This window comes from Schistocerca nitens, chromosome 4, assembly GCF_023898315.1.
Source record: "Schistocerca nitens isolate TAMUIC-IGC-003100 chromosome 4, iqSchNite1.1, whole genome shotgun sequence".
Taxonomy (NCBI): Eukaryota; Metazoa; Arthropoda; class Insecta; order Orthoptera; family Acrididae; genus Schistocerca; species Schistocerca nitens.
This window is the reverse complement of record NC_064617.1, coordinates 991,023,136-991,050,575: the sequence shown is the minus strand read 5'-3', so window position 1 is coordinate 991,050,575 and position 27,440 is coordinate 991,023,136. Positions and strand designations below refer to the sequence as shown.

General features: G+C 43.6%; 1 protein-coding gene and 1 pseudogene across 1 annotated transcript in view; both read left to right on the top strand.

Annotated features, from left to right (window-relative positions):
• Positions 1-27,440, top strand: part of LOC126252741 (dipeptidase 1-like) — a 1,484,085-nt gene that overhangs the window by 1,163,772 nt on the left and 292,873 nt on the right. The window lies entirely within an intron of this gene.
• On the top strand, positions 1,206-1,323 carry LOC126253733 (5S ribosomal RNA; annotated as a pseudogene).

Below are 27,440 nucleotides of genomic sequence, written 5' to 3'. Positions count from 1 at the left end.
GAGGTCAACCATCCAAATACTGGCCACGCCCGCCAGTGCTTAACTGTGGTGATCTGGCGGGAACCGGTGTATCGGCGGTTGACCCACTACTTTCAGTGCAGTAGAGGCGATAAGCTAATTGAGGCAAGAAACCAAACTAAGTGCAGAATGTCTAACTTTGTAATGAGTTACCGGAGACAGTGGGGCTCTTATATCAAAATACCCCGAAAGTATGTTTAAAAAACCTCTGAAACTTAGTCGGTAGAGCTGTGGTTCACCCTGTAAACGACAGACTGGGCAAAATTTTGAAATCTGGTATAAGGAACTTTGTGGACACAGTTATGTGACAGCGTTTGGAGCGCACGTGAAAGATAAAAGACAAGACCTTAGCAAAATACAAGAACAAATGGAGATACCAAAGGGAGATTTTTATCTAGATGTGCCGGAGAAGATTTACGCCCGCCGGATAAAATCCCCAGAAAACTACTGAGTGAACAAAGCGATTTTACACATGGCATTTACTAGGAAATTTTTTTAAAGAGTTGTTTTGCCCTTACTCTATCAAATATCATTAAAGTCGACTCGAAGCATAGTGGGGACAGCGAATTTAGCACTGCAGATGAAATTTCCGTGAGGCGCCATTTCCGGTCTGGCGTATATGAAGCTCCATCTACGATCGTCCATTGGAAATGTGAGGGGAGACATTCGTTAAAATGTCATAAAAGTTGTTTAAGTTGCTCCTGATGATAGAAAAATGTTTGTAAAGCTAGGGAACCTCATTAATATTTTGTGTATAGTGCCTTGGAATGTTTTATGTTTTAATTATTTCAATTTCGTATTTTAAACTGTACGAAAGGCATTCTGCAAAATTTAATAAATTGATATAAAAGTGTCCGCCACTCGTGGTCTCGCGGTAGCGCTCTCATTTTCCGAGCAGGGTTCGATTCCCGGCGGGGTCAGGGATTTTGACATGCCCCGAGATGATTGGGTGTTGTGTCGTCTTCGTCATCATCATCCATCTTCGTTATGGTCGAAGGAAGGCAACGGCAAACCGCTTCCATTAGGAGCTTGCCTAGTATGGCGGTGCGGACTCCCACATCGTTCCCTACGCTCTGTCAAGCAGCAAGGGACTTCACTTCCATTTCCATTTCCATTTTCCATATAAAAATATTCTAGTTTCCATTATGATTGCAGACCTAAAAATTCCTCATCTGTCTTTTATATACGCCAACGGCCTTGCCGCAGTGGTAACACCGGTTCCCGTCAGATCACCAAAGTTCAGCGCTGTCGGGCTAGGCTAGCACTTGGGTGGGTGACCCTCCGGTCGGTCGAGCACTGTCGGCAAGCTTGGATGCACTCAGCCCTCGTGAGGCAAACTGAGCTGCTAATTGTTTGAGAAGTGGCGGCTCCGGCCTCGTAAACTGACGTACGGTCGGTAGAGCGGTGTGCTGACAACATGCCCCTCCGTATCCGCATTCGGTGGCCCCTGTGGGCTGAGGATGACACGGCGGCAGGTCGGTACCGTTGTGTGTCCATGGTCTGTTCACCCGGAGTTTAGTTTTAGTGTTTTATATAAAGCTTAGCAATATTTTTATGTGCGAACTGTTTCAGTATTTGGTTTAAACGCGTTTCGTGCAAGTAGAGGACACTCCTTAAAGCTGAAGGTGTTTGTGCAAATTACATTTTTTCTTTTAATCTTTTCAAGATTGCAATATAAATCAACAGCACGATCGCACGTTTTTAGTATATGACAGTGAACTAACTACAGCATACGATATGTTACAAAATTTACGTATTGCAAATAGTTAAAAAATGGAAGCTTTAGAAACGTACGATCAGAACACAATTGTTATGTATTTCATTGTTTAATAGAACTGAAGATGGGCGATTTACCCTAAACCGGTAATTTGGAAATGAAACCAGCTATTTGCAACCTGAAAAAATTAAATAAGCATTGCATTTTTAGACAGTGTACTAAAAAATTCCTTTTTATTCTGAAAATCTTCTGTTACATTTGGTTTTTTTTTTCACCTCTCTTTCTTGATATTTCTTCATTCTTAAATTTTACCGCAAAGCGTGTCTTTCCCGTCGTCCTTCATATGCACACTTCCAAGTCTTCCAGTTCTTTAATCTCCCTTCCTTATCGTCCACATTTTTGCACCAAAACAAAACCTCACAAAGCATTTAACCGGTGTTTCTCTCAGTGATCTGTTCAGTTTTCCACGTATAGCTTCTTCATCCTTTTGAATGATTCTTCGCCATAGCAGTTATGATTTTTGTTAGGTGGTAGCATCTAATATCCAGCTTTATGCAAGTGACTCAGTGTTCGAAAATACACTCCTGGAAATGGAAAAAAGAACACATTGACACCGGTGTGTCAGACCCACCATACTTGCTCCGGACACTGCGAGAGGGCTGTACAAGCAATGATCACACGCACGGCACAGCGGACACACCAGGAACCGCGGTGTTGGCCGTCGAATGGCGCTAGCTGCGCAGCATTTGTGCACCACCGCCGTCAGTGTCAGCCAGTTTGCCGTGGCATACGGAGCTCCATCGCAGTCTTTAACACTGGTAGCATGCCGCGACAGCGTGGACGTGAACCGTATGTGCAGTTGACGGACTTTGAGCGAGGGCGTATAGTGGGCATGCGGGAGGCCGGGTGGACGTACCGCCGAATTGCTCAACACGTGGGGCGTGAGGTCTCCACAGTACATCGATGTTGTCGCCAGTGGTCGGCGGAAGGTGCACGTGCCCGTCGACCTGGGACCGGACCGCAGCGACGCACGGATGCACGCCAAGACCGTAGGATCCTACGCAGTGCCGTAGGGGACCGCACCGCCACTTCCCACCAAATTAGGGACACGGTTGCTCCTGGGGTATCGGCGAGGACCATTCGCAACCGTCTCCATGAAGCTGGGCTACGGTCCCGCACACCGTTAGGCCGTCTTCCGCTCACGCCCCAACATCGTGCAGCCCGCCTCCAGTGGTGTCGCGACAGGCGTGAATGGAGGGACGAATGGAGACGTGTCGTCTTCAGCGATGACAGTCGCTTGTGCCTTGGTGGCAATGATGGTCGTATGCGTGTTTGGCGCCGTGCAGGTGAGCGCCACAATCAGGACTGCATACGACCGAGGCACACAGGGCCAACACCCGGCATCATGGTGTGGGGAGCGATCTCCTACACTGGCCGTACACCACTGGTGATCGTCGAGGGGACACTGAATAGTGCACGGTACATCCAAACCGTCATCGAACCCATCGTTCTACCATTCCTAGACCGGCAAGGGATCTTGCTGTTCCAACAGGACAATGCACGTCCGCATGTATCCCGTGCCACCCAACGTGCTCTAGAAGGTGTAAGTCAACTACCCTGGCCAGCAAGATCTCCGGATCTGTCCCCCATTGAGCATGTTTGGGACTGGATGAAGCGTCGTCTCACGCGGTCTGCACGTCCAGCACGAACGCTGGTCCAACTGAGGCGCCAGGTGGAAATGGCATGGCAAGCCGTTCCACAGGACTACATCCAGCATCTCTACGATCGTCTCCATGGGAGAATAGCAGCCTGCATTGCTGCGAAGGGTGGATATACACTGTACTAGTGCCGACATTGTGCATGCTCTGTTGCCTGTGTCTATGTGCCTGTGGTTCTGTCAGTGTGATCATGTGATGTATCTGACCCCAGGAATGTGTCAATAAAGTTTCCCCTTCCTGGGACAATGAATTCACGGTGTTCTTATTTCAATTTCCAGGAGTGTATTTACATCAACAGTATCCCATCCTGATTTTTTTTTGCCGTTCCTTTGTACCAGCGACTGTACCCTACGTTTCCTTCCCGCTAATTCTCATCCCATACTCTTAGAATTCTGTACATCCCCCGCAAAGTGTCAGTAATGTAACTGAAATATCGACATCAAGACAATATGACGATCCTTTACCGTAACTTTCTTCCCCTTGCCTCATAAGAATATCGCATCTTGCAAATAATCCGGATAATCTGTAACTACTGACAGAGTATAACTTAGATCCGAAAATAATGTATGAGATATTACGTAGTGACTCTCCTTTTCGCTAGGCGCCACTTCTTTACCGTTCTGTACTCTACGTTCAGCACCAGCTGCGTGGCTCAGTTATCTGACAACCGTTTTGATCCGAGCCTTACTGACTGTTAAATTCATTAATATTTCATTTGTGTAATTATTTTTCCATATTGCTGATGAACAAACATCCATTAATTAGCGACAATGATTGATTATAACGCAGCAGATTATTGCTAAAAAACAACAAGTTTTCGATTGCGCGCAGAGGGGTTACGATGGATTAGCGTGTTGACCAAAACTCGTCAAAAATTATTACAATAGGAGTCCTCTACGGTTCCTATAGCAGAAGAAATTCTGATGCATGATGGAGACGCGAAGAATATTTTACGTATACCGGAAGAGCATCAAAACAACCAAAGAAAGAGATTCGCCAACGAAAAGTACGCGAGAAATTGTGTCACAATGATAAGAGACTAATATAAGTCGTGTACGTTATAATGTTATTCCATATTACTGCAAAGCTATATGAGATTAGGAGTAAACGTCTTCTGAAGCTATGAAGTTCGAGTAAACGACGATGAACTTTTTGTTCTAATTACAACATGGTTTAACTCTGTTATTCATTTTATTAATTAGTTTGCAGATTTGTGAAATTTACACTACACATTCATCAATTTCACAATACATTTCGCGCAGCGCACAGAAAATTTATAACAGGTCACAATCAGTTCCGAACATTCCCTAACAAATTTTGAAAGTAATCAGTTTAGAACTAAAATAAACTTAAATCCTCCTGACCAAACAAATTTCGTTGCTTGTATCAGTCATTTGCACTTCGCTTTGTGACAGTAGTAGGGTTCAAGATGCGACATAACGTTTCATTTAGGTTTTGGATCTTTCCTTGCTGGTTCTGTTAATCTGGATTGACTCCATTGAACTGAAAGTGCATTATGGTATGAATGGCTAACGAAACATCCTTCAATTGTTCAGTTGCACGGTTTTTAGGGTTCTGTACCTCAAACGCTAAAAAAATAACCCTTATAGGATCACTTTATGGCCTGTATTCCAGTCTGTATATCTGTCCGACTGTTCGAAACGATTTTTTCTGAGAGATGCGTAGATTTATCAAATTGAAACTGATGTTACATATTAAGGTTTACGGTCCGTTGTTGATATAAAAAAATTGAAGCTTCTAAGTCAATGCAATCCTAAGATATGTCCATTTATGTCACACATGCTGACAATCGCAAACTCAGACATCAAAACTTACGGGCTGCTTCCCATCGACCTAGAATCATCATATTTGCCACGAAGTATGATTTCACACTAAAAGCAAACTAAAAATCTTAACATTGTTGAATTTTAGTTGTATGACAGGAAAAAAGATTGTCATTTGTTATCAGACAGTGTTTTTGTCGGTTAAGACCTCAGTTTCTCACGAACGGGTTGACCTACGAAGTTGAAATTTATCTCACATACTAAGGTCGATGGTCGCTTGGCGGTATAGGAAAAGTTAGCTTATAACTCAGTGTAATGAAAAGGTACGGCTGTTTATGTCACATATTTTGGTATTCGCAAACTCACTCATCGAAACCTGCAGGGTGGTTCCCATTGACTGAGAGCCATGAAATTTGGCAAGAAACAAGCGAAGGAAAAAATCGGAAAATTGTTAATGTGTAATTACACCACATGAAAAAAGTTTTGTCATTTGTTATCTGACTTCAGTCTTCAAATTAATACATCCACAAAAGTCTTCGAATCCCTGGCACCGATACTTTGCCAGTGTCAAGGTGGTTAATAGGCAAAAATAGTCGATGTCCTCGATTCCCGGAGTGGATGATCTGTCCTGGCCAGTTTTCTACTTAAGTGATCCATTCCTGCCATTTATTTCTTCAAAGGAACATGTTAGCAGTGCTGATGATATTCAGAGTGACGTGCAAATGAGACTAGACATTTGTTTTCACTAAGCCACGTGGTTTGCACCGAGGCAATGGTTCTTGATTACGTGTGTTATATATTGCATCTGGTGCAAACGTAGCATTTTCAGAAAACAATAGTAAAGGAAGCACATAAAAATCTGAATTAAACTGAGAACGAAGTCGTACACGCAGAGCTCTATCTACAGTGTTCATACAACGACGGGCATTGTAACAAGAAGTAACGTCCAGAGGTGTGTGGCATCAAGTGCCAAAGCACAAGTCACGCACTTCCAGTAAATTGCGGACAATGCTGGCGATCCGTAGCGCTCCAGATGAGTCCATCGGCTGCAGATCAAAGGAATTTCCGTGTCATGCTACCCAAACCAGCGTAGCAGTTATAACGTAGGAATACGCCATCGCTGTCGGGGCGACATGGAGGATGAGGGGATGCAGATGGCTCCCAATAATGTTCATGTAGTCCACAGATGTCATGCTACCATCACTTACCACCACAGGTCCCATGGAAGTCCAGGTGAATATCACCGATAGCACAATACTACCGCACCGATCTAACCGACAGTCTTCTTTACTCTGTATAAGGTCTTCATCCGCTCTCTCTTCAATTACGGCAGTAGTGTCTATGGCAACGCCACGAATTGGACTGCTCGTAAACTCGATATCGGTCATAATAAGGTGCTTAGTCTGGTTCTTGGATCCATGAGACAACGCGCCGGCCGCTGTGGAGGAGCGGTTCTAGGCGCTTCAGTCCGGAACCGCGCGGCTGCTACGGTCACAGGTTCGAATCCTTCCACGAGCGTGGATGTGTGTGATGTCCTCAGGTTAGTTAGGTTTAAGTAGTTCTCAGTTCTAGGCCTCAGATGTTAAGTCCCATAGTGCTCACAGCCATTTGAAACTTTTTTTTTTTTTTTTTTTTTTTTTTGAGACAACGCGCACCAACGCAGTGTTAGTGGGAGCGTCGACAATGCCGCTCATCATACTTCGGCAGATGTTGTCCGACAATTTTCACTCTAGTCGGTCTTTTGTATTTGATTGTACCTCCGTCAAGAAAGTGGTTCAGTTCTGGGGGTTTGCGCATGCACCTGACGGACGAAGGACGAATTATTTCTGAATGTACGGATGTTTTCTCAGACAGTGCCGTTGTAACGATTAGTGAGCAAATCAACGATGAATATCTGCACAGAAAAGATCCATCAATTTCTCAGTCCTTGTATTAAAGGAGCTGGTTGGTGCACACACACACAAACAGATATTTGTAAGCCTATTTGTAGAAATGAGATCCACACACACAATTTATTCTTCTCTGTTCATTTTAAATAAGGGCGATTTCATCTGGAAGCCTGTCAGTATAAATGAGATACAGTGAAGATTGGTCGAAACTATTGTTGCTAAGTTACGAATGGTCGTTTTGTAGAATATAGTAATCACTAGTGTAACACTGAACATAAAATGAGATGAAAAATCCCGACAGATTAAACCTTCTTGCAATTGTTCAAAAATGTGTTTGGAATCTTATGGGACTTAACTGCTAAGGTCATCAGTCCCTAAGCTTACACACTACTTAACCTAAATTATCCTAAGGACAAACACACACACGCATGCCCGAGGGAGGACTCCAACCTCCGCCGGGACCAGGCGCACAGTCCACGACTGCAGTGCCTCAGACCGCTCGGCTAATCCCGCGCGGCAAACCTTCTTGCAGGACCTGGGCTCGAGACCAGATCATCGTCTTTCGCAGTTTAGAAAGCGGGATATTTTACCGACGCGGCGTATTCTCGATTCGACATACAATTTTCGTCTCTCAGAAGTTCCGCAGCACCGTACGTTCCACTGCATGACTGTAGCTACATTCTAGAGAACACTTTCTTAGAGGGACGTGTTCAACGTAATTTTTCTCTCTGCTAATAAAGCTGAACACGTGGTAAAAAAAAGAAGAAGAAATGCTGCTTTGTCTCATAACATAACCGATATCAGGGTACTGAACGAAGGCCTAAAAGGTTACATTCTAGGTGGCACATATAAATCGGACATCTGCTTGTCGCAACAACAAGAGATCGGTTCTCGTGTTGACGCACCGAATTACTCTCTAGAGTAGCAGAAATTATACTTTTTATGTGAAGGTTAAAGGTCGTAAGAGCCCCATACGCGTCGCTCTTCCTCAAAGCACGTTCGAATATATTTTTACACAGCTGTAACTGGAGACTTTACGCTGCTCCAAGGGAATACGGACTAATACCAGCTTGACTCTGTGTAGAGGATTTTTCGTGCATACTCGCATATCTCTGATCATCCTTCTGGTACTATAACCTCAGAAGTGGTACTGCATGAAGAACATCTGGCGTTGTTCTTATATGCTTGACAGTTGGAGACGTTGAATACCTGTCGTAAATACGGAAGATATCCGTAGTGTTCTGGAACCAGTGCATTATGGTATGAATAGCTAACGAAACATCCTTTAGTTGCTCAGTTGCACGGTTTTTAGGGTTCTGTACCTAAAACGCTAAAAAAGGCCTGTCTATCGCATTATGTCGCACTTTCCAGTTCTGTGTGACAGTGAGCAAGTAAAGACAGCTAGAAACTAGTGTCTCCCACCAAGTGTCTGCCTATGGGAACAGCACTTTTGCACAGACAACGAGCGGCAGACCTGTGCAGAGAACTGGCGGACATCAAAGGCTACAGGCTGCCTTCCATGATGAGGATATTTTAAAGTTGAAACCACGCAGCGACAAAGGTCTACTTCGGAGCGGTGCATAGAGATAGCTGGAAAGAGTACAAACAATATTTTTTTAACATCCACTGTGGTTTCCACACGACAAACTCTGATGATCGGAAACATTAAAATCGCCTGATTGTTAGCGTCTGCGTGGTATAGATTCGATGATTCGCTGGAACGTTTCCAGAGGTATGTGGCACGAGATGTTTTGCACAGGTAACTTTGTTCCCGTAAATTATCGTCCAGTGATTTGTGGACGAGGGCTAGCAGCCGATAGTGTCCCAAAAACGTTCCACTAGGTTCAGGTCAGGATAGTTTTGTGCCCAAGACATTAATGTGAGTTCATGATCATGCTCCTGAAAGCACTGTAGCTGGATTCAGGCCTTGTGACAACGTGTTGTCTTGATGGAAGATGCCATCACGGGGAGACGTCAAGGATGAACGAGTGCGGGTGGCCCGCAAAAACATCCAAGCAGTCCACAGATGTGATGGGCCCTTCGATTACTGCCGCAGGTGCAACGGAGGACCAGGTGAATGTTCTACACAGCATAACCTTCACTGGCTCTCGCTCCAGAAACGGCGCCTGTTTCAATCAGCCAGACACGACCATCAACGTGGTGTGATAATAAATATGATACATCCCACGCGATGACACGTTAATATTGAATTACAGTCTACTCTCCACGATTCGGTGTCCATTTATAACACTACCGCCCGCTAGTGCTATACCAAGACCTCAAAGTTGGAGTCAGTTCTTATACTGGAATTATTTTTATTAAAGCAGTTCCCCCATGAACCATGGACCTTGCCGTTGGTGAGGAGGCTTGCGTGCCTCAGCGATACAGATGGCCGTACCGTAGGTGCAACCACAACGGAGGGGTATCTGTTGAGAGGCCAGACAAACATGTGGTACCTGAAGAGGGGCAGCAGCCTTTTCAGTAGTTGCAGGGGCAACAGTCTGGATGATTGACTGATCTGCCCTTGTAACATTAACCAAAACAGCCTTGCTGTGCTGGTACTGCGAACGGCTGAAAGCAAGGGAAAACTACAGCCGTAATTTTTCCCGAGGACATGCGTCCTCTTGGGTAAAATATTCCGGAGGTAAAATAGTCCCCCATTCGGATCTCCGGGCGGGGACTACTCAAGAGGACGTCGTTATCAGGAGAAAGAAAACTGGCATTCTACGGATCGGAGCGTGGAATGTCAGATCCCTTAATCGGGCAAGTAGGTTAGAAAATTTAAAAAGGGAAATGGATAGGTTAAAGTTAGATATAGTGGGAATTAGTCAAGTTCGGTGGCAGGAGGAACAAGACTTTTGGTCAGGTGATTACAGGGTTATAAATACAAAATCAAATAGGGGTAATGCAGGAGTAGGTTTAATAATGAATAAAAAATAGGAGTGCGGGTTAGCTACTACAAACAGCATAGTGAACGCATTATTGTGGCCAAGATAGACACAAAGCCCATGCCTACTACAGTAGTACAAGTTTATATGCCAACTAGCTCTGCAGATGATGAAGAAATTGATGAAATGTATGACGAGATAAAAGAAATTATTCAGGTAGTGAAGGGAGACGAAAATTTAACAGTCATTGGTGACTGGAATTCGTCAGTAGGAAAAGGGAGAGAAGGAAACATAGTAGGTGAATATGGATTGGGGGGAAGAAATGAAAGAGGAAGCTGCCTTGTAGAATTTTGCACAGAGCATAACTTAATCATAGCTAACACTTGGTTCAAGAATCATAAAAGAAGGTTGTATACCTGGAAGAATCCTGGAGATACTAATAGGTATCAGACAGATTATATAATGGTAAGACAGAGATTTAGGAACCAGGTTTTAAATTGTAAGACATTTCCAGGGGCAGATGTGGATTCTGACCACAATCTATTGGTTATGAACTGCAGATTGAAACTGAAGAAACTGCAAAAAGGTGGGAATTTAAGGAGATGGGACCTGGATAAACTGAAAGAACCAGAGGTTGTAGAGAGTTTCAGGGAGAGCATAAGGGAACAATTGACAGGAATGGGGGAAAGAAATACAGTAGAAGAAGAATAGGTAGCTCTGAGGGATGAAGTAGTGAAGGCAGCAGAGGATCAAGTAGGTAAAAAGACGAGGGCTAATAGAAATCCTTGGGTAACAGAAGAAATATTGAATTTAATTGATGAAAGGAGAAAATATAAAAATTCAGTAAATGAAGCAGGCAAAAGGGAATACAAACGTCTCAAAAATGAGATCGACAGAAAGTGCAAAATGGCTAAGTAGGGATGGCTAGAGGACAAGTGTAAGGATGTAGAGGCTTGTCTCACTAGGGGTAAGATAGATACTGCCTACAGGAAAATTAAAGAGACCTTTGGAGAGAAGAGAACCACTTGTATGAATATCAAGAGCTCAGATGGCAACCCAGTTCTAAGCAAAGAAGGGAAGGCAGAAAGGTGGAAGGAGAATATAGAGGGTTTATACAAGGGCGATGTACTTGAGGACAATATTATGGAAATGGAAGAGGATGTAGATGAAGATGAAATGGGAGATAAGATACTGCGTGAAGAGTTTGACAGAGCACTGAAAGACCTGAGTCGAAACAAGGCCCCGGGAGTAGACAACATTCCATTAGAACTACTGATGGCCTTGGGAGAGCCAGTCATGACAAAACTCTACCATCTGGTGAGCAAGATGTATGAGACAGGCGAAATACCCACAGACTTCAAGAAGAATATAATAATTCCAATCCCAAAGAAAGCAGGTGTTGACAGATGAGAAAATTACCGAACTATCAGTTTAATAAGTCACAGCTGCAAAATACTAACGCGAATTCTTTACAGACGAATGGAAAGACTGGTAGAAGCGGACCTCGGGGAAGATCAGTTTGGATTCCGTAGAAATGTTGGAACACGTGAGGCAATACTAACCTTACGACTTATCTTAGAAGAAAGATTAAGAAAAGGCAAACCTACGTTTCTAGCATTTGTAGCCTTAGAGAAAGCTTTTGACAACGTTAACTGGAATACTCTCTTTCAAATTCTGAAGGTGGCAGGGGTAAAATACAGGGAGCGAAAGGGTATTTACAATTTGTACAGAAACCAGACAGCAGTTATAAGAGTCGAGGGGCGTGAAAGGGAAGCAGTCGTTGGGAAAGGAGTGAGACAGGGTTGTAGCCTCTCCCCGATGTTATTCAATCTGTATATTGAGCAAGCAGTAAAGGAAACAAAAGAAAAATTCGGAGTAGGTATTAAAACTCATGGAGAAGAAGTAAAAACTTTGAGTTTCGCTGATGACATTGTAATTCTGTCAGAGACAGCAAACGACTTGGAAGAGCAGTTGAACGGAATGGACAGTGTCTTGAAAGGAGGATATAAGATGAACATCAACAAAAGCAAAACGAGGATAATGGAATGTAGTCAAATTAAATCGGGTGATGCTGAGGGGATTAAATTAGGAAATGAGACACTTAAAGTAGTAAAGGAGTTTTGCTATTTAGGGAGTAAAATAACTGATGATGGTCGAAGTAGAGAGGATATAAAATGTAGACTGGCAATGGCAAGGAAAGCGTTTCTGAAGAAGAGAAATTTGTTAAGATCGAGTATAGATTTAAGTGTCAGGAAGTCGTTTCTGAAAGTATTTGTATGGAGTGTAGCCATGTATGGAAGTGAAACATGGACGATAACCAGTTTGGACAAGAAGAGAATAGAAGCTTTCGAAATGTGGTGCTACAGAAGAATGCTGAAGATAAGGTGGGTAGATCACGTAACTAATGAGGAGGTATTGAATAGGATTGGGGAGAAGAGAAGTTTGTGGCACAACTTGACTAGAAGAAGGGATCGGTTGGTAGGACATGTTTTGAGGCATCAAGGGATCACAAATTTAGCATTGGAGGGCAGCGTGGAGGGTAAAAATCGTAGAGGGAGACCAAGAGATGAATACACTAAGCAGATTCAGAAGGATGTAGGTTGCAGTATGTACTGGGAGATGAAGATGCTTGCACAGGATAGAGTAGCATGGAGAGCTGCATAAAACCAGTCTCAGGACTGAAGACCACAACAACAACAACAACAACAACAAAGCAGTTACAGTATAAAGAATCAGAGCAGTGTTACCCTCTGAAAGGAATTTTGTTGTGTTGACCACTATGTACCTAACGCAGGTGGCTTATCGGAAGTGAAGGTCAGAATTACGTAAATATTTAAACAGTAAAAAACAATAATTTACCTATCCACAATGTCCAAATGATAATGAAAACTGTCGCCAGAGAGTGCAGTGAACTCCGGTACCTGCATATGTTAACGTTAAGGTTGTAGCTGACAGTTAGAGCAGAACAAACAATATGAGTAAATATAACAGGTAACGATACACGCTGTTACCTTCAGGGCTTAGTCAAACTGAATGGTCTCAATAATATTACTATCAATATTCACTGTAGAAACATAAAGTGGACATAGGTTCAGTATTACTTTTAAAACATTTTTCTGTCTGACAAAAAAATTGTAAATGTAGTTCACTGCAAAATTATGAAATGGGCATAGGTTAAGTCTTTTTCAACTAAATCACTGACCTTTGAACAAAAGAAGTTACTGTTTTCATAGATAGTGGCTTTCCTGTTAATTGTTAATTATCATGAGCATCAAGGATAAATAAACTGTGGATCCTGTTACACTATTAATATGCACTTTGAATACCCAAGAGAAACAAGTGCTTAGCAAGCATGAGTATACAACTTTCCACAATTGCAGTTTTCATCCGTTACTACAGTGAGACACAAAATTAACGTATTTGTGAGATACTGACCCACCTTTTGCGATTTACAACAGGCAGCAAGGTGATCATTTAATAAGCAGAACTTTATAAGCCTCAGTTTTAAGGACATTTAATTTTGAAGTTGACAGCAACCTTTTATAATACCTGGTTGTAGTACTTTATGATTTTAAATTCTATTTCTCACTAAATTTTTAGCAAGCCCACAAACTTTTAACAGGCAGTTTTAATTGCAAAATTACTTTCAGCAAACATTATTTACTTTAGCTCACTCTCTTGCCACATTAACTTTAACTTTCCTTTTACTATGTTCAAGAGGCATTAATTAGTAAAACACTGGGCTTTCATGTTCTTTCAATAAGGACTTTAGCATGGGAAGGATAATAAGTGGAAATGTGACAGAGGATAGATCAAGGTAAGTTTTCATAAATAGCCTTTTGGTTTACCTTATAATTGTAAACAAATAAATCATCCATATGAGCTGATCCTTCACTGTACATTTCTACAATTCCTTGGTTCCTTTTCAGTGATCGCGCAACGTGGTGGCGAATGCATGTTGGTCGGTGAATTTACAAGCGGAAGTGCTGGATTCTGTCATTGCTTGGTGGTGATTGTAGGTACCAATTCAAGAACAGTTCCAGCTCTTTATCCATTCATCCGAGGCATTGGAAAGCGGCACGAAAAGCCTCTTGCGGCACTAGCACAATTCACAACTTTTACATAAGCAGTTGATAGTTTGGTAGCTCGTCCCCGACTGACTCTTGCTTCCACCTTTCTATCCATGCCCACCACATTTTGCACTCGCTACACAGTTCCGTTCCCGAAGGTAACACCACCTTTTCCTTACAAAATAACTAAGAACATTAAGTGAAAGTCAGCAGTTTACATAACAGCAAACAATCACTTTAAACAAAACATATTATTTACGCATACTGACATTTCTACAAAAATCATTCACACAGAAATTACAATTATATACAGTAAGTTTTGTTCTCTCCAAATGAGACAAAGAATTTAAATGACAATACACTTCATTGCATAGAATCAAACTATGACATCAAAATTTTTATAAAGGAAGGAGTGTACCATTTTGTGTTATCGATTGAATCAAACAACATTTACAGAAGCCCAACGATGGAATGTTGAACAAAACAGAAAGCAAAATGAATCAACAAAAGTTATGTAGTGTCTAAGCTATGGTGTTACGCACTCAAATGGATATTTCTGGGTCAATATGGGAACAAAGTTGACAGCTGTTGTGGACCACCATGTTGCAAAATTTGCACTGAACAATGTGCTCCGAAACACATGTTCCTGCACCAGTGTTGTACTCAGTCGTCAGATCGCCCAATACCATGTCGCCCACTTGTGGTTTCACTGTCCTTCAACCGATTTCCATACGTGCTGAAAACAGTAGCACACGAACAGCAGACTAACTTCGCCGTTTCCAGGATTTGTGTTTGAAGCTCCTGGGTAATAACCACCCACTCTTTGTCAAAGTCGTTATTTCAGTGGATTCCAGCCCACTAGAATGACTCCTATTAGTCTCTGCTCCACTTACACTCTTTCCTTATTGCATCAAGTATCAGAAAAGCCACCAGGCAGCATTCAACCTCGTAATAGGCAGCAATCATAATGTTTTGGCTCGTCAGTGCATACACTGTAAGAAAAAACAAAAGGCCGCAGCGTCAAGGAAAGGGCAACAAACAGGGGGATAGAATATCGTCGACCTACTGCTGTGCTCTAAGGGTGCTGTGGATGACAACCAAAGCGGTCCTCCCATGAAGAGAAACGACACCTCCCACCGTAATTCCTCGCTGACGGGCTGCGTGGCGGGCTACAATCCTCTGCTCATCAGGGCTCACTTCGAAGCGGGACTCATCACTGAAGACAATTCTAGTCCATCCAATGAGACTTCAGGTGAAAGACGTGTCTGGAGACGTCCTGGACAGGTGGGGGGATACCAGCAGTGACTGAGGCTCGCCACACAGCCCGACAACTGGGAATGACGCTCTTGGATGCCACTTAATTTCATATCAGGACCTCTTTGGTTTTCTTTAGTGGCACACTTGCAGCTCAGCGGTAAGTCGACGATATTCTACACCCTGTTTTGTGGCTCTCCATGGCCAGCTATCCTGAGCTTACACTTCACCTACTCATTATATATAAATGACCTAGTAGATAGTGTCGGAAGTTCCATGCGGCTTTTCGCGGATGATGCTGTAGTATACAGAGAAGTTGCAGCATTAGAAAATTGTAGCGAAATGCAGGAAGATCTGCAGCGGATAGGCACTTGGTGCAGGGAGTGGCAACTGTCCCTTAACATAGACAAATGTAATGTATTGCGAATACATAGAAAGAAGGATCCTTTATTGTACGATTATATGATAGCGGAGCAAACACTGGTAGCAGTTACTTCTGTAAAATATCTGGGAGTATGCGTGCGGAACGATTTGAAGTGGAATGATCATATAAAATTAATTGTTGGTAAGGCAGGTGCCAGGTTGAGATTCATTGGGAGAGTGCTTAGAAAATGTAGTCCATCAACAAAGGAGGTGGCTTACAAAACACTCGTTCGACCTATACTTGAGTATTGCTCATCAGTGTGGGATCCGTACCAGATCGGGTTGACGGAGGAGATAGAGAAGATCCAAAGAAGAGCGGCGCGTTTCGTCACAGGGTTATTTGGTAACCGTGATAGCGTTACGGAGATGTTTAGCGGACTCAAGTGGCAGACTCTGCAAGAGAGGCGCTCTGCATCGCGGTGTAGCTTGCTCGCCAGGTTTCGAGAGGGTGCGTTTCTGGATGAGGTATCGAGTATATTGCTTCCCCCTACTTATACCTCCCGAGGAGATCACGAATGTAAAATTAGAGAGATTAGAGCGCGCACGGAGGCTTTCAGACAGTCGTTCTTCCCGCGAACCATACGCGACTGGAACAGGAAAGGGAGGTAATGACAGTGGCACATAAAGTGCCCTCCGTCACACACCGTTGGGTGGCTTGCGGAGTATGAATGTAGATGTAGATGTAGATTGCCAGAGTTTCTACTGCTTGTCTTCGTGTCTTCCTAGATCTACATTTCGCCAGAAAGGTCGCAGGATCTCTCCGCAATTGAGAACGTTTGGAGCACTATGGGCAGGACCTCCCGCCAGCTCGCTAGATTGTAGATCTAAGGCGCCAATGGCACGTAATCTAGCACGGTATCCTGCAGGAAGACATTCAACAATTCCATCAGTTAATGGCAGTCCCAATAGCTAAGTGCATAAGGGCCAGCGGTGGACCAACGCGCTGTTGCCTTACTCTGTTTGCGAAGTTCTTTCTTTTGAATAAGTCATTACATTCTGAAATTGTTACTATTAGTTTGGCAGTGCATGTACACCATATCTACAGGTTTTCGTCTCATTCGTATAATTCCTTTATGTTTTATTGTTTTTAGTGCCTTAGAGCGCATGTCTGCTAGTTCCTGTGAGTCCTTCCTCCAATTTAGACAATCAGTCACGAACACATACAAAGGTCAACTGGTCCATGTACACATTACGGAAGACTGGGTTTTATTTTTTAAGGCAGCACAACCAACGTAGATGCTACAGGGAATTACCTGCCATGGTATACGACTGGTATCAAACACCCGTCTCATACAGATTGTTCAGATGTCGTATCTCCCCAAATACTCATTTCGGACCACAGCTACAGCTTTTGATAAACATATAAATTGGAACAATCACTTAATATTAGTAAAAAATTGTAGTGATATATACAGTTAAATGCATGCCTATCCTTCGCCTGCCCGTTCCCCATATCTGTATACATTTTTATGTGGGAAAAGCTGAAAGACAGTGTCTACTAGGACATACCAGCTACATCCGATGATATACAACGACTCATTACTGCTGCCTGTTTAGACATCTTCGCTGAAAAGCTAGCACGTGTGCAGGAGTCATTGCATATAAGACTGGAAGAGTGCACTGCCTCTGCCGATGGTCATTTTGAACACAATCCGTGATGGTCAGTTACTTCGTTACCGGTAACAATCTACTTAACTAGTGTATGCACTTGTGTATTGTTTAGCGTGTGCTACCACATGTACTGAAAGTGTTGTTGTGGGACTTTTCAAATTACGATGTGTTGTAAAAACCTCACACTTGAATCCTCCAACGAGCGTCGCTAACATTGTAATTTACCCTACATTTAGTTTTTTAATGTCACTTGACGTCATTCCTTTAAAAAAGTGTATGTTTGCGCCAAAAATACACACTCCAAGCATTATTACGATCTGTTTATTGGCTAACAATACATGCCTCTGGCTACTGATCCATTCAGTGAAATCACACATCAATAGCATTTTTAATCCCCGCAGTAGTTCAGGTTCGAGTTTTAGGAATGGAATGTGTGTGAAATCTTATGGGACTTAACTGCTAAGGTCATCAGTCGCTAAGCTTACACACTACTTAACCTAAATTATCCTAAGGACAAACACACACACATACCCATGCCCGATGGAGGACTCGAACCTCCGCCGGGACCAGCCGCACAGTCCATGACTGCAGCCCCTAGACCGCTCGGCTAATCCCACGCGGCCCGAGTTTTAGGTGATTCACCCTATGTAATAGAGAAGTAGTTGTGCACAACACTGTGCAACAGATCTATACAAAGCTTCATCTGATTTTCACTTTGGTTTTAATTTGGCTACCGATATATGTTGACAATGTGTTCACTTTGCGGAGACTATCTGTATATTGAAAGAGTTTGATAGGCGGAACAGGATTTCCTGCTTATCTTGGGCACCGCTCCTGCTTTTTCCGCTATATTACTCTAAAGTTCGTATCAACACTGATATTAATTTTCATCACGAAACACATTTTGAATCAGCATCGCCCTGTGCTAGGTTCTGTCACCTCTGTTGTCGTATATCGTGTTTCACTATGGGTGACACGATGCCGCGGCTATCAGTACCATCCCTTCGTACTTTAGTGCAAGGCTGTGGCATTTGCAAGAGTATAGTAATCCATGAAAGAAATGGCGTAGTTGATAAATGAACTATATATGAAGACTTGCGTACTGATTTGCGGTAACAGACAGTGGTTTGCCATCAGCGGCAGTTTCTTAGTGTGCCGATCAGTTAGATGTTGGGCTGAAACGAGTTAGCTTACTTTCATAGCTCTTTACTGATTATGCCAGTGTGGGCCCTTACAGGGAGTTCTTCTCCTCGCTTTACACAGTTTTCGAGAGATATTTGTAATTTACTCTATGGTTAATTGAGAACGGAACATTTCTTGTGAATTAGCTAACGTCAGTAATGAGTTAACTTGTTAAATATTTGACGTTAAACGTTTAAAGCCTTTATGGTTGAAGATGCAAAATCGCAGTTATTTTTCTTTTATTAGGTTGGGAATATTCACTCACAGATTGATGAAAAAATCAAAACCAAAAAGTTTATAAAAAGTTTCAAATTACATTTAAATTTTTTTTGGAATTGACGACGTATTCTCATATTCAAACACTAGATGTGTATAGTCGAGCTACTTTGATCTCCATTTTAAGAAAAACTAGTTTTTTATGCCTATGAGGTCACATCTCCTGAACTATATGCCGTATAATGATATAAATCTGCAGGTACATATTCAATGATATATGTGCGTACTGCCTGGAAAATGTGTTGGTAATAGAGTCAGTAATAAATAAGTAGTAAATTAAAGCGGCATGCCTGATGCTGAAGGTTTACTGCATAAGCAGTGCAAATGTAGTAAGCTATAACCTTATTTTCTTTCATCACTTCGTGTGTGTGTGTGTGTGTGTGTGTGTGTGTGTGTGTTGTGTGTGTGTGTGTGTTGTGTGTGTGTGTGTGTGTGTGTGTGTGTGTGTGTGTGTGTGTGTGAGGGGGGGGGGATCGGTTAGAAAAGTTTCGGTAATGTTTGAAAATTATGTGCAAAGTTTCTTGTAAGTCGCTAAGTACACGCATTCTCAAATACTGTATGCGTATAATCTGGTTATTTGCCTCGCCATATACACAATTTCTAACGTAAAATTATACCTCACAATAAGGAGATCATGTCAGCTTTTAAATTTTTAAGTTCAATCAATAATACACGAAATATTGCTAATGTTGTTATTGTTACCACTGGAAGCCGTCGAATAGGCTACCTGCAATTGAAATGTGGTGACTGGGTAAACGTTTTAGCGAGTTACTGATATATGTACTTAAAATGAAAGAATAGTGTGTACCACTTCCAGGCGTTTTATAATTAGCAAATTTTGTAAGTTATTGTGGCTTTTCTACCTTTCTTGTACGTGCTATTCAAAAGTACGTAGTATATTACGCATACGAAATATATAGTTTAATGCTGCTGCTGAGACATTTTCTGGAGTAAATGAAATGTAAAGAGAAACACTGGAACACTGAGATGCATGACTACTGAATTTCACAGACGTAAAGCTAATTAATTTTGTCTCTAATAGAACTTAATATGAAACCGGACGATGCATAGGGGCTGGTATTTAAATTAAAGTGGCGAGTTTGCCAAACGTTTCCGAGCGCAGCCGACAAAGCACGTAATTGCGTTTTCCTTTGAGAGATGTCCTCTTTTGGCCGGCAGTGACAGACCTCATGATTCTCCGCTAACGATCCCTCTGCTGGAGCAAGCACGTCGTTCAGAAAACCCCTCTGGCTAATGACGTAAGCGGTGGCCCTTCTTCGTCCTGTCGACGCAGCGTGGAGAAGATTTCGTCTCTTTGTCAGTTGTGTCTTCATTCCCTGTCCCCGGCAGTAGATTCGGGCCAAATATTTTTATAGGATATAAACCTGCCTTCAGACGGCTACGCTCCCGTCACACTTTCCACGTACACCACCTAGTAATAGATTAAATAAACCACGGTTAAACGTTACTTGCTGGTTAATAGAATTATATCGTTTTTAAATAGTTTACTGCACTAAAATCGGCTAAAACCGGTATTTGGTCGCAAAGTACGCTCGTGTCCAGAATTAAAGCAACAAACCTAAATTTTGCAAGGTTTCGTTTATTTTGGTACAAAACAGTATAAACAGGTGGTAGTAAAGTCGAATAAATGTAACGAATACAGAACTAAACAACTGCAACATGCATAACTGTAGATAAAAATCTTCTTCGTTGTTTCCAACAGATTTTCACTTACATTCAGACAATCTGAAGAGGTGCTCGCAGTTTTCGAGAGTGGTTGGCGGTTTCTGAGGTGATGCAAACTGACTGTCTAGTGCATCCCAGGCGTGCTCTACGGGATTCAAATCGTGAGAGCGAGCAGGCCACGCCACGCCACGACTGTAAAATCTTCGGTTTCCAAGAGAACATCAACCGCCCGTGCTCTATGAGATCGAGCATTATCGTCCATCAGTAAAAAGCGTGGACCCACAGCATCTTGTAACAAGAGCCTACGGAATATCAGACCAGCTGTGTAGCTCGATTGAAGAATTTTTGGCAAACAGATACAGGCTCCCAGGTAGATGCCATTTTCCTTGACTTCCGTAAGGCGTTCGATACAGTTCCGCACTGTCACCTGATAAACAAAGTAAGAGCCTACGGAATATCAGACCAGCTGTGTGGCTGGATTGCAGAGCTTTTACCAAACAGAACACAGCATGTAGTTCTCAATGGAGAGACGTCTACAGACTTTAAAGTAACCTCTGGCGTGCCACAGGAGATTGTTATAGGACCATTGCTTTTCACAATATATATAAATGACCTAGTAGATAGTGTCGGAAGTTCCGTGCGGCTTTTCGCGGATGTTGCTGTAGTATACAGAGAAGTTGCAGCATTAGAAAATTGCAGCGAAATGCAGGAAGATCTGCAGCGGATAGGCACTTGGTGCAGGGAGTGGCAAATGACCCTTAAAATAGACAAATGTAATGTATTGCGAATACATAGAAAGAAGGATCCTTTATTGTATGGTTATATGATAGCGGAACAAACACTGGTAGCAGTTACTTCTGTAAAATATCTGGGAGTATGCGTACGGAACGATTTGAAGTAGAATGATCGTATAAAATTAATTGTTGGTAAGGTGGGTGCCAGGATGAGATTCATTGGGAGAGTCCCTAGAAAATGTAGTCATCAACAAAGGAGGTGGCTTACAAAACACTCGTTCGACCTATACTTGAATATTGCTCATCAGTGTGGGATCCGTACCAGATCGGGTTGACGGAGGAGATAGAGAAGATCCAAAGAAGAGCGGCGCGTTTCGTCACAGGGTTATCTGGTAACCGTGATAGCGTTACGGAGATGTTTAGCAAACTCAAGTGGCAAACTCTGCAAGAGAGGCGCTCTGCATCGCGGTGTAGCTTGCTGTCCAGGTTTCGAGAGGGTGCGTTTCTGGATGAGGTATCGAATATATTGCTTCGCCATACTTATACCTTCCGAGGAGATCACGAATGTAATATTAGAGAGATTCGATCGCGCACGGAGGCTTTCCGGCAGTCGTTCTTCCCGCGAACCATATGCGAGTGGAACAGGAAGGGGAGGTAATGACAGTGGCACGTAAAGTGCCCTCCACCACACACCTTGGGTGGCTTGTGGAGTATAACTGTAGATGTAGATGTAGAACCGTACATGAGGTCCCAAGATCTCGTCACGATACCTGACAGCAGTTAAACCTTGCCGATCTACCCATACAATTTCACGACGAGCGCTTCGAGTGGTAAACGTAATCTCTGCCCACATCATTAGGGATACTCCTAGATATCGGTCTCTTTCGACAATGTTTGGGTCCGGAAATCGTGTTCCACGTTTCCTCACGATGCGAATCCATCGAGAATCACTCACCACACTAATTTACATCTGTAAAAACAACATTGACCCACTGTTCGACCGTCCTGTTGGAATGTTGGTGACCCGAGACCAGACGTTCCCTTCTCTGAAGACACGTCAGGGGCAGACGTGCAGCAGGTCTCCAACAACAAAGGCCACTCTGCCGTGGCCTTCTGCACGCTGTTTGTCTCGATAGAACAAGCCCAGTGGTGCTGCGAGCACAGATGCCAGTTACCGTGCGGTACGAAGGCGGTACTGTCGTGCTCTTAAAGCTAAATAACGGTCCTCTCTTCTGAAGTCACGCCTGAGCGGCCCTGCCTTGGTCTTCGGGATACAGTTCTGGTCTCCACACACTGTCGCCACTTCCCGAGAAGCAACAGAACGATTCACACTAAGCCATCGGGTCACATCACTTTGCGACTGTCCTGCTTTTTTGTTTGGTTCTTTCTATCTATCTTTCTGTCTGTGGCCCTCCACCGCAGAGGGCCTCGTAGGCATCTTCCCTGTGACACACTGCACCGTCTGTGACTGTGTACACAGCGATTGTGGATGTGGGGCTACCCCTCAAACACTACCTCGTTTCAAAGGTGTACTGACGTCATCGTTGACATGGCTGTCCGTGACAGGATTGCCATCTTCCGTGCAGATCACGATCGTACAGGCATCTGGTTGGCAGTCCGTATGATTATTTCGTGAGTTAGACACAGAAATAGCGATTTATTGTTTTAATTATGGACACCAGATTGTATTGCATGTAATAGCCTTCCCCTCAGCTAGCGTCTCCTCTGTAGAGAGACGAAATGGACAAATGCTGTTTCCTTTCACGTTTTGGTGGAAGTTTAGAGCATACTATAGGCATACAGCTTTGACATCACTTGTATAGAAACGTATATTTCTCATATTCTTTCATTAAATTTAGCGTGAAATCGTCCAATAGTAAACGTTAATTACTATTGCAACATTGTCCTCGTAGTTTCAGTAACAATTTTCATGTAAATACAGGCGCCATTTTTCCCAATTTTGTTGTACTTGTTTAGAAATCTACTTTGTTGCACAATTTATGGAGAATCGAGTGTTAAGCTACAGATGGGATAGTATGGAAATAGCTCTACTATATGTGATCTGAGGCTTTCCCGGTGAATGTGCTGTATGCAATGTTCTCGGGTGTCCAGCCGGATCTGATCGTCGAAGTGGAACTTCTTTTTTCCTCTAACACTCGATATTTGTTTAAAACTCTGGAACTAACTGTGGAAAGCAGGAGAAATCTAAATGAATAAAATCCCAACTGAGAAACGCTCACGTGACTGACCCTGCAAAATAGCACGGCAAAAGCCTGACGGGAGCAGCACTGTCGCCTCGCGCTTAAAGCCTGTCACCGAGGCAACCCCCCTCACTCCACTGTACCGCTTGCATTACCTGTGCCCCTTGGGATCCCCATCAGTTCACACCGAAGCAATTCAGGGGCGTGGTCCTAGATTATTTCTACATCTGCATGTACACACATACACGGCACGCTATCGTATGGCGCGTGCTGGTAGGTACCTCCTACCATAAGTAGTCGTTTCTCTTGCTGTTACAATCGCAAATAGAACTAAAGACAAACGACTGTCTAAACGCCTCCGTACGAACCCTAATTTTTGTTCGTGACACTTACGCATAACATACGTTGGGGGCAGTGGAATAGTTCTGCATTCAGCTTCAGATACCGGTTCTCTATTTATTCTCAATGGTGTTTCGCGAAAAGAACGTCGTCTCCCGTCCAGGGATTCCCAACTGCATTCAGGAAGCTCTCCGTAACACTTGCGTTTTGATCCAACCAACCAGTAAAAAGTCTAGGATCTGGTCTCTAAATTACTTCTGTATCTTTATTTAACCCGACCTGTTTGATACCGAAACACTCGAGCAGTATTAAAGACTGGGCCACACTGGTGCTCTATAGGCGGTCAGGTGAACCAAATTTTCCTAAAATTCTGCCAACAGACCGAAGTCTACAATTTGCCTTCCCTAGTACCGTAATTACATGTTCGGTTCATTTCACATCGCTTTGCAAAACCACACACTGCATGTTGTACCACCGTACGGCGAGACCTTCAGTGATGATCCGGATTGGTGTACACACCGGTACCTCTAATACCCAGCAACACGCCCTCTTGCATTGATCCATGCCTGTTTTCGCAGTGGAATACTGTCCACAAAATCATCAAGGCACTGTTGGTCCAGATTTTCCCACACCTCAACGGCGATTTGGAGTAGATCCCTCAGAGTGGTTGATGGGTCACGTCGTCCTTAAACAGCCCTTTTCAATCTATCCCATGCGTGTTCGATAGGGTTCATGCCTGTAGAACATGCTGGCCACTCCAGTCGAGCGATGTCGTTATCCTGAAGGAAGTCATTCACAAGATGTGCGTCCATGAAGACCAACGCCTCGCCAGTATGCTGCCGATATGGTTGAACTATCGGTTGGAGGATGGAATTCACGTATCGTACAGCCGTTGCGGCGCCTTTCATGACCACACGTCGGCAGCACATAATGCCACCTCAAAACAGCAGGGAACCTCCACCTTGCTGCACTCGCTGGACAGTGTGTCTAAGGTGTTCAGCCTGACCAGGTTGGCTACAAACACGTCTCCGACGATTGTCTGGTTGAAAGCATATGCGACACTCATCGGCGAAGAGAACGTGATACCAATCCTGAACGGTCCATTCGGCATGTTGTTGGGTCCAATTGTGCCGCGCTGCACGGTGTCGTGGTCGCAAAGATGGACCTCGCCATGGACGTCGGGAGTGGAGTTGCGCATCATGCAGCGTGTTGCGCACAGTTTGAGTCGTAACACGGCGTCCTGTGGCTGCACGAAAAGCATTATTCAACGTGGTGGCGTTGCTGTCAGGGTTCCTCCGAGCCATAATCCGTAGGTAGCGATCATCCACTGCAGTAGTAGCCCTTGGGTGGCCTGAGCGAGGCATGTCATCGGCAGTTCCTGTCTCTCTGTATCTCCTCCATGTTCGAACAACATCGCTTTGGTTCACTCCGAGACGCCTGGACACCTCCCTTGTTGAGAGCCCTTCATGGCACAGAGTAACAATGCGGACGCGATTGAACCGCGCTGTTGACCGTCTATGCTTGGTTGAACTTCAGACAACACGAGCCGTGTACCTCCTTCCTGGTAGAATGACTGGAACTGATCGGCTGTCGAACCCCCTCCGTCTAATAGGCGCTGCTCATGCACGGTTGTTTGCTTCTTTCTGTGGGTTAGTGACATTTCTGAAAAAAAGAGACTGTGTCTGTGATACAGTATTCACGGTGAACGTCTATCTTCAATAGTTCTGGGGTCCTGGCTGATGCAAAACTTTTTTGATGTGTGTATTTAATCAAGGTAACTGTGTCAACCATTACACTACTAATGGTGTATTCGCAAAATGCGGGATTGTTTTCCCTACTCATCTGGATTTAACATACGTTTTTCTACATTTAGACCAAGCTGGAAATCATCGCGTCAGGTAGAAATTTAGCATAAGTCTTCTTGCATCCTCCTACTCTCACTCAACGGCGACACATTACCTCTCACCACAGCGCCTTCAGCAGACAGTCGCAAACTGCTGTTCACCGTGTCTGTTAGATCACTTATGAGTACAGACAATAAGAGTGCCCCTACCACTCTTCCTGCGTCACTCCTTACGACACAGTTCAAAAAATGGTTCGAATGGCTCTAGGCACTATGGGACTTAACATCTGAAGTCATCAGTCCCCCACAGTTAGAACTAGTTAAATCTGACTAACCTAAGGACATCACACCAATACACGCCCGAGACAGGAATCGAACCTGCGACCGTTGCAGAGCACGGTTCTGGACTGAAGCGCCTGGAACCGCTCGGTCACAGCGGCCGGCTACGACACAGTTGTCTCTGATGAACCCTCGTCGTCGAGGACAATGTACTGGGTTCTGATACTTAAGAAGTCTTTGAGTCACTCAAATATCTGGGGACACATTCGATATCCTCGTACCTTTGTTAATAGCCTGCAGTAGAACACCGTGTCAAAGGCTGGGTTGGTTATATCAGCATGCGAGTATTACGGAAATGCTTCAACTCAAACGGGAATCCCTGGAGGCAAGACGACATTCTTTTCGGGAAACAATATTGAGAAAGATCAGAGAGCCGGCACTTGCGCTAGTTCCTACTTCCACCAACATACATCTTGCATAAGGACCGCGGACACAGAATAAGAGAAATCAGAGCTCAGGCGCAAGTATATAGACGATCGTATTCCTCTCACTCTATTTATGAATGGAACAGTGGTACTAGCTATCCTCCGCCGTGGAGTATGTAACTGCAGATCAAACTTATAACATGTTTATATAAACTTCTCTAATATATAAGGAATTCGCTGTTTTCCAAACTACTCCTTTACATTCAGCTGGAGATGGAGTAGAGTTCTGATTTATTTCAGAGAAGATGAAACGTATGCTGATTTATTACTCATGCTTACTCATACTAAAACGTAAACTGTAGAGATGTGTCGTAGCTGCCCTGAAAGCTCATGACAGTTTCCTGATGATTCACTGTTTTGTGATATATTTCTGTCTCATTACTAAGTATTGCTCACGATTAATTCGCCATTATGTCGCTAACTTAGTTCAAATGGTTCAAATGGCTCTGAGCACTATGGGACTTAACTTCTAAGGTCATCAGTCCCCTAGAACTTAGAACTACTTAAACCTAACTAACCTAAGGACATCACACACATCCATGCCCGAGGCAGGATTCGAACCTGCGACCGTAGTGGCCTCGCGGTTCCAGACTGTGCTAACTTAGTATTCTATCGTGAAGTGTGAAGTTAGATCCAGCAGTGACAGCGTGAAGCAATGTAGACCTCTTACGCTATTCTTGTGGGAAGATTTTGTTGGCCCAAATAGTATTTTATTTATACGGTTTGGCGTTGAGGTTAGGGGAAAACATTGTGGGAAGCATTTTATGCGGTCACATGAAGTATACAGCGGAACATCGACAGAGGTCGCGCCCGTTTCCGCCGATGTCCACACCAGCAGCAATTCGACCGAAAACCAAGTCCTCAGCAGACTTTCCGGTGGAGTGCGATTTATCAAAGGGCCCAATAAAGAAATGGATGTACCGACCAGGTAAGGATCCCGTATAAGTAACCGTAAATCAAATGTACTCATAAACAACACTCGTTTCCCCATTTTCTAGCAAACTGCAGTCGTGCACCTAGGATCCGTCTTCTTGGCGTTCCTT